Below are 8,478 nucleotides of genomic sequence, written 5' to 3'. Positions count from 1 at the left end.
ACCTGGGCACACTGCTGGCTCATATTCAGCCTGCTGTCAACCAACACCCCCAGGTCCTTTTCTGCCAAGCAACTTTCTATCCACTCTTCCCCAAGCCTGTAGCGCTGCATGGGGTTGTTGTGACCCAAGTGCAGGACCTGGCACTTAGCCTTGTTGATTCCTTGTAAATAACTAGACAGCAAAATAAAAAGTAATTACTTTTCACTGTCACTCATTGCCTTCTTTAGGATCAAGATCTGCTAGCATAGCAGAGGTCAAACTTAACCCTAAAACTACTCTGTATGAAATGGACTGAAGTTTCTAGTAGCAGGTTCCAGAGTTTTTTATGAGCATGGTAATGTAATACCATGTAAATGTTGAACATAAATCGTGAAAAAAGTATAGGTAAGAAAATTACATTTGAGGTAGAAAAGAGTACGTGAACTAAGTGACCCAATAAATTCAAAATTCTTAGTAAGTCAATGGAAATCTGTCAGTCAGAAATTGTGCCAATGACTTTCGCACTTGTGTCTTTGGAAGGTGCAGCACTTATTCCCTCAGCAAGCTTGCAGATGACACCAATCTGAGTACTGGGGTACTGGTGGATGAAAAATTGGACATGAGCTAGCAATGTGCGCTTGTAGCCTAGAAAGCCAATTGTATCCTGGTCTGCATAAAAAGAAGCGTGGCCAGCGGGTTGAGTGAGGTGATTCTCCCAGCTCTGGGGACACCAGCACAAAACATGGACCTGTTAGAGCGGGTCCAGAGGAGGGCTGTGAAAATGCTCAGAGGTCTGGAATGTCTGTCTTATGAAGAAAGGCTGATAGGGTTGGGGTTGTTCAGCCTGGAAAAGAGAAGGCTTCAGGGAGACCTTATTGCAACCTTTCAATATATAAAGGGGAGAGACTTTTTACCAGAGCCTGTAGTTACAGGACAAGGGGCAATGGTTTTAAACTGAAAGAGGGTAGATTTGGATTGGACATAAGGAAGAAAGTTTTATGATGAGGGAGGTGAGGCACTGGAACAGGTTGCCCAGAGAAGATGTGGGTGCCCCATCAATGGAAGTGTTCAAGGTCAGGTTTGAATGGGCTTTGAGCAACCTGGTCTAGTGAAAGATGTCCCTGACCACAGCAGGGGGGTTGGACTAGATGATCTTTAAAGGTCTCTTCCAACCCTAATCATTCTAAGATTCTATGATCAGTGTTGTGCAAATGTATACTAGCAGTGAACAGTTTTGGTTTTCTTCGTGCTTCTCACTTAAGATGCACCAAAGCATTTTATTGTTTGATGACTGCGTGTCATGTTTTAACCCTAGTAGGAAGCTAAGCACCACACTACTCACTCACTCCTCCCAAGGAGGATGGGGGGGAGAATTGGAAGGGTAAAAGTGAGGACACTCATGGGTTGAGATAAAGACAGTTTAATAATTAAAACAAAACAAAAAACCCAACAACAAAGAGAGAGGGGAAAAAAAAAAAACCAAAACCAAGAAAAACAAGTGATGTAGAAGAAAACAATTGCTCACCACTAACTGACCTAACTGACCAGCCAGTCCCCAAACAACATCAGCCCCCGCAAACCTCCACCCCTCAGTTTTATTGCTTAGCACGATGGCATATGGTATGGAATATTCCTTTGATCAGTTGGGGTCAGTTGTCCCAGCTGTGTCCCCTCCCAACTTCTTGTGTACCCCTGGGCCTACTTTCTGGATGGGCACTATGAGAAAAGGCAGAAGCAGAAAAGGCCTTGACTCTGTGTAAGCACTGTTCATCAATAACTAAAACATCCCAGTGTTATCAATATTGTTTTCATCACAAAATAAAGCCCTATACAAGCTACTATGAAGAAATTTAACTCTATCCTGACCAAAACCAGTACAATTTCTACCCCTTATTACATGCCATTTGCATCATGCTCAGGTCCTGCACTATCCAATACATCGTCATTAATCAACTCCCCCCTTCCTGTCCTTTGATATATACGCAGATATCGTTCCCTTAGTCTTTGGACCACTCCTGTAAAAAGTCTGTAAAATTTTCATAAATGTCTGCTGAGTCCATTTAGTCCATGACTTTGGGCTCCATCTGTTATGGTGGTCACTCAGGACAGGAGAGGTGGTGTGTTGTGTGGAGTTATTGGGCACCAAAGCCAGCTCAGGTCACATCACTGCTGCACTTGCACTGCTTCTTGTGAGGCTCATCCTGACAAAAGCAGTATACTGGGACACTGGGACTGTGATGCAAGTGCTTGGTAACAGGATATAGAGCCTTCACCTTTAGTTCACGAGTTCAGGTCTACCTCAAGTTAAAGATGACTAAAACTTCTTACTGCCTGACAGCTGTTCATTGCTCTTGGGGAAGAAGATGTGATTGTCCTCAGATAGATCTTAGCAACATGGTGTCCGTATTGACAATTACCATGCTCTGCAGGTTCCTGAGAAGGACAAAGTACTTTAATCAGCTTCCATTTAAGTCAGTGGGGAAGTTCAGGAGGAGCAGCAATGTGCTTAATGGTACAGGAGACTGACTTGCTCAAGTCCAGCTGCTCTTTAACAGAACTGTTGGACCCCAGGCCTTGGGAACAAAAATCCCAGTTGATACAAACACAGACCCACCATCAGTGAAAGAAGAGTTGGTATTTGATCTACAGGAGCTTGACCCCTACAAATTGATGGGCCCTCTCTTAACACCTGAGGGTGTTAAGAGAGCTGGCTGACATTGTTGCGAGGCTGCTCTCCATAATCTTTGAGAAGTCGTGGAAATCGGGCCACATCCCAGAAGACTGGAAGAAGGCTAACATCACCCCCATCTACAAGAAGGGCTTAAAGAAGAATCCAGGAAATTATGGGCCCATCAGTCTTACTTCAGTCCCTGGGAAAGTTATGGAATGAATCCTCCTGGGGGTTATCACAAGTCAAATGAAGCACATGATTGGGAAAAGCCAGCACGGATTCACCAAGGGCAAATGGTGCTTGACAAACCCAATCGCCTTCTACGACAAAGTAACCTGCTTGGTTGATGTGGGGTGAGCGGTGGACATTGTCTACCTGGATTTCTCCAAGGCTCCTCTGAGAGAAACTAATGCGTTACAGTCTAGACAAGTAGTCTGTGCGGTGGGCGGGGAACTGGCAGACAGGCCTCACCCAGAGGGTGGTAGTAAATAGCTCCTTTTCAAACTGGCAACCTGTCACAAGTGGGGTCCCCCAGGGATCGATACTGGGCCCAACACTGTTTAATATCTTCATAAGTGATCTGGATGATGTGATCAAGTGTACCCTGATGAAGTTTGCTGATGATACCAAACTGAGTGGGGAAGTGGACACTTCGGAAGGGAGAGCCACCTTGCAGGAAGACCTGTATAGGCTGGAAGAGTGGGCTAACAAGAACCTTATGAAGTTCAACAAGGACAAATGTAAGGTCTTGCACCTGGGAAAACATAATCCAGGAGCACAGCACAGGCTGGGATCTGCCTGGCTGGGAAGCAGCTCTGTGGAAAGGGACTTGGGGGCCCTGGTGGACAACAAGCTCAATATGAATGAACAGTGTGCTGCTGCGGCAAAGAAAGCCAACAGGATGCTGGGTTGCATCAACAAGGGCATCACCAGCAGAGATAAAGAAGTCATTATCCCACTCTACTCAGCACTTGTTAGGCCACACCTGGAATACTGTGTTCAGTTTTGCTCCCCGCTATACAAAAAAGATGTGGACAGTCTGGAGAGGGTCCAGAGAAGGGCCACAAAGATGATCAAAGGACTGGGGAGCCTGCCGTATGAGGAAAGGCTGAGAGAATTGGGTTTGTTCAGCCTTGAGAAAAGACCTTATCACCATGTTCCAATATTTAAAGGGTGGCTGCAAAGAAGATGGAGACTCCCTTTTTACAAGGAGTCACATGGAAAAGATGAGGGGTAACAGGTACAAGTTACTCCAGAGGAAAATTTTTCACAGTGAGAACAATCAGCCATTGGAATAATCTCCCCAGGGAAGTGGTGGATTCCCCAACATTGGACACTTTTAAGATTCAGCTGGACAGGGTGCTGGGGCATCTTGTCTAGAACGTGCTTTTGCCAAGAAAGGTTGGACCAGATGATGCTTGAGGTCTCTTCCAACCCGGTATTCTATGATTCTATGAAGTTGCATCTCCTGTGTTCTGGCAAAGAACTAAGAGAGGAGCCTCTGGTTATCCAGGGAGGAGTGATGACACACGTACAAACAATACACAGACACACAGGTCTTCCCTCTTCTCTGGAAAAGACACTCGGGGCTTTTAACAGGAACTAATATTCGGCAAAAAAGATATCTTGTCCAACCTCCCTGCTCAAGGAGGGCCACCTAGAGCTGCTTGCCCAGGACTATGTCTGGACAGCTTTTGACTATCTCCAAGGATGGAGATTCTACAAATGCTCTTGGCAACCTGTTCCAGTGCTCAGTCACCCTCACAGTGGAAAAGTGTATCCTTATGTTCAAATGGAACCTCCTGTGTATGGAACTTCTTGTGTTTCAGTTTGTGCCTCTCTGGGCAACCAGTTTCAGTGCTTGGTCACCCTAACAGTGCCCATTACTTCTTGTCCTGTCACTGGGCACCACTGAAAAGAGCCTGACACCGTCTTCTTTGCACCTTCTCTTCTCCCTTCAGGTTTTTATATACATTGATGAGATCCCCCCCGAGCCTTCTCTTCTCCAGGCTAAACAGTCCCAGCTCTCTCAGCCTTTCCTCATATGTGAGGTGCTCCAATCCCTTAAACATCTTTGTGGCCCTGCTCTGGATTGTGTCCAAGTAGCTCCATATCTCTCTTGTAATAGGGGGCCCAGAACTGTACACAGCATTCCAGGTGTGGCCTCACCAGTGATGAGTAGAGGTGAAGGATCACCTCCTGCTGGCAATACTTTGCCTAATGCAGCCCAGGGTACATTCTTTGCTACAAGGGTATATTACTGGCTCATATTCAACCTGGTGTCCACGAGAAGCCCCAGGGCCTTTTCTGCCAAGCTGCTTTCCATCTGGGTGGCCCCCAGCATGTGCTGGTGCATGGGGTTGTTCCTCTCCAGGTGCAGGACTTTGCACTTCCCCTTTGTCAAACTGCACAAGGCTCCTGCCTGCCCATTTCTCCATCCTGTTGCAGTCCCTCTGGATGGCAACACAAGCCTCTGGCCTATCAGCCACTCCTCCCAGTTTTGTGTCATCAGCAAACTTGCTGAGGGAACACTCTGCCCCATCATCCAGATTGTTAATGAAAATGTTGAACAGGACTGGACCCAGTATATTGACCCCTGGGGTACACCGCTAGTTACTGGCCTCCAACTAGACTTTGTGGCATTGATCCCTCTGGGCCCGACCATTTGGCCAGTTACCAACCCACCTTATTGTCTGCTCATCCAGCCCATATTCATCAGCTTCTCTATGACAATCTTATGGGAGACAGTGTTGGAAGCCTTTATCAAGTCAAGGTAAACAATATCTCCCCTTGTCTACCAAGACAGTCATTTAATTGTAGAAGGTTATCAGGTTGGTCAAGCATGACTTCCCCTTGGAAGTTTGCTTAAGTATTCTCTGTCCTGATCCTCTTCCACCAAGAGTAAATATTCCTTGCCCCATACTTTTCCCCTGGCATGTGGGATTCCTGAAGGCTTGTCTCGCTAGTAAACACTGAGGCCAAGGAGGCATTCATTACCTCAGCCTTTTTCATGTCCTGTGTCACCTGGTACCCTGCCCCATTCAGCAGCAGGCTCACATTTTCCTTAGTCTTCTTTTTGTCAGCTATGTACTTATAGATATTTATTTGTTGTCTTTGACATCCCTCACCAGATTCAATTCCAGGTAGTCTTTGGCTTTCCTAACTTCATCTCTGGATGTTCAGACAGTGTCTCTGTATTCCTTCCAAGTTACTTGTCTGTGCTTTTACCTTTTGTATGCTTCTTTTTTGTGTTTGAGTGTTGCCAGGAGCTCCTTGTTCATCCACAGAAGTGTCCTGGCATTTGCACCTGACTTCCTACTTGTTGGGATGGACCACTCTTGAGCTTGGAGGAGGTGATCCTTCAACATTAACCAGCTTTCTTGCCTTCCCCTTCCCTCCAGGGCCTTTTCCCATGGGACTCTTCCAAGCAGATCTTTGAAGAGGCCAAATTCTGCTGTCCTGAAGTCCAAGGTTTTGATCTTGCTTTTTGCTCTTCTCCCTCCCCTCAGGATCCTGAACTCCACCATCTCATGGTCATGGCAGCCAAGGCTGCCTTTGACATTCATATCCCCAATAAGCCTCTCCTTGGTGAGTATGAAGTCCAGCAGAACCCCTCTCCCCATCAACTCCTTTGTCACTTGGGTCATGAAGCTGTCATCTATGCAGCCCAGGAACCTCCTGGATTGCTTATGCCCTTCTGTGTTGACCCTCCAACAGATGTCAGGGTAGTTGAAGTCCCCCATGAGTACCAGGGTCTGTGAATGTGAGGGTGCTTCTACCTGTGTGTATGTGTGTCTAGATCATAGCCTTGCAACTGCACAATGATTTCTAACTCATTGTGTTCCCCATGCTGCATGATTTAGTGAATATGCACTTCAGAGAGGCACCTCAGCATGCTGATTTTCCAGAAAGGGTTTTGGGGATTTCTCCATAATGGTGCCCTGCAAGCACTTCCTTGCTTACATGCAAGATATTTGGGCGTGGCAGCCTACAGTGATTTTTGTAAACTTTCAGTTAAAAGAAGTGAAAACATCTAACTGGTATAAACTTTGTGCAATGTTTTTGTCTTCCTTCTTGTTCTTTATTGCTTCTGATTTATTGAAAGGCCAGTTATGTATATATTTGCTTTTTGCCTATCTGTATGTTTTCACATAATCTTTTTCCCTCTGCAATCTAAGTTTATAATCTTTTTATATGTTTTATGTTGTGTAAAGTATCTGCATTTAGCCTGTGAAGTTATCTTTATTCTTTTTGGGAGAAGAAATGTTTATAATGGACCCATCAAATAAATAATTAATTGGTGTAATGCCTTAAGAAGAATGTGCAGCAGCTCTATTGTTGAATTCTGGAACATGTGCCTACTTTGATGTTTTTGTTACTCCCGTTTTGAATGTAAAAGGGGAAAAAACAGCTTTGCTTCTGATGACAGACTTGTGTGATTGATGCAATTCAGATTAGCTAAATCTGCCTTGTTCAGTGAAATTTATATAGTTTGACAGGATCTTGATTAGGAAGCAATCATTTCTTTTGATAATAAACAATTGGTCACTTTCAGCAGATAGGAATGCTGCCCTTTGTCTTGCATGGTTTGATCTGTTGGTTCAAGTCCTAGTTAAATTCAAAAGTGAAGTGTGAGTGGAATGGGAGAGAGTATAGTAGCAGGAGTAGGAGTAGATGTTTATGGTTGACTCCAAAGTCCTCATCCAATTGGGTTTTTATTGTCTTGGGTGGCATTTAAATAAAAAAAAAAAAAGAGAAAGAGTCATTTTGTGTTCTGAAGTACTTGCAATATAAAGGACTGCAAAAGCAAGCTTTTGTTCCAAGACATATAGATTAGAATACATGTGCTCCCCTATCCCCACCGCTTTGTCTCTGTAAGACAAAGCAAAATTTATTAGCATATCATAGAGTACTGGCTGGTGGAGAAAGACAGCAGTGGACATGAACATCAGCCTCATGAGTGAAACTGGAATTTAATAAATCATAGAATCAGAGATTATCCTGAGTTGGAAGGGACCCGCGAGGATCATCAAGTCCAACTCCTGACTCCACCCAGGGCAACCGAAACGTTAATATCTAGGAGCATTGTCCAAATGCTTCTTGAACATGGCTTGGGACCATGACCACTTCCCTGAGGAGCTTGTTCCAGTGCTTGACCACCCTTTCAGTAAAGAACTTTTTCCTAATATCCAATCTGAATGTCCCCTGACACAGCTTTAAGCCATTCCTTCACGTCCTATCGCTGGACACCAGAGAGATCAGCCCCTCCCTCTCTGTTCCCTCTCACGAGGAAGTTGTAGACAGCAATGAGGTCACCCCTCAGTCTCCTCTTCTCTGAGCTGAATAAACCTACTATCCTCAGCCCCTCCTCATAAGTCATGCCCTCTAGTCCTTTCACCATCTTTGTTGCCCTCCTTTGGATTTTTTATCCTTCTTATATGGGGGCGCCAAAAACTGCCCACAGTACTCAAGGTGAAGCCACACCAATGCTGAGCATAGTGGGACAATCACTTCTTTCAACGCAGCAGCAGTACAACAAATCTGATATATGTGTTTGCAAAGTAACTTTCACAGAAACACAGAATGGTCAGGGTTGGAACGGACCTCTGGAAATCTAGTCCAACCGCCCTGCCAGAGCAGAGTTGCACAGGACGGCGACCAGGCTGGTTTTGAATGTCTCCAGAGTGGGAGACTCCACAACCTCTCTGGGCAGCCTGTTCCAGTGCTCTGCCACCCTCAAAGGAAAGAAGTCCCTCCTCATGTTTAGATGGAACTTCCTATGTTCAAGTTTGTGCCCATTACCTCTTGTCCTATCACTGGGCACCACT

Source organism: Charadrius vociferus, unplaced genomic scaffold (genome assembly GCF_000708025.1).
Source record: "Charadrius vociferus isolate BGI_N301 unplaced genomic scaffold, ASM70802v2 scaffold703, whole genome shotgun sequence".
NCBI lineage: Eukaryota > Metazoa > Chordata > Aves > Charadriiformes > Charadriidae > Charadrius > Charadrius vociferus.
Note: the sequence above shows the minus strand (reverse complement) of the source record.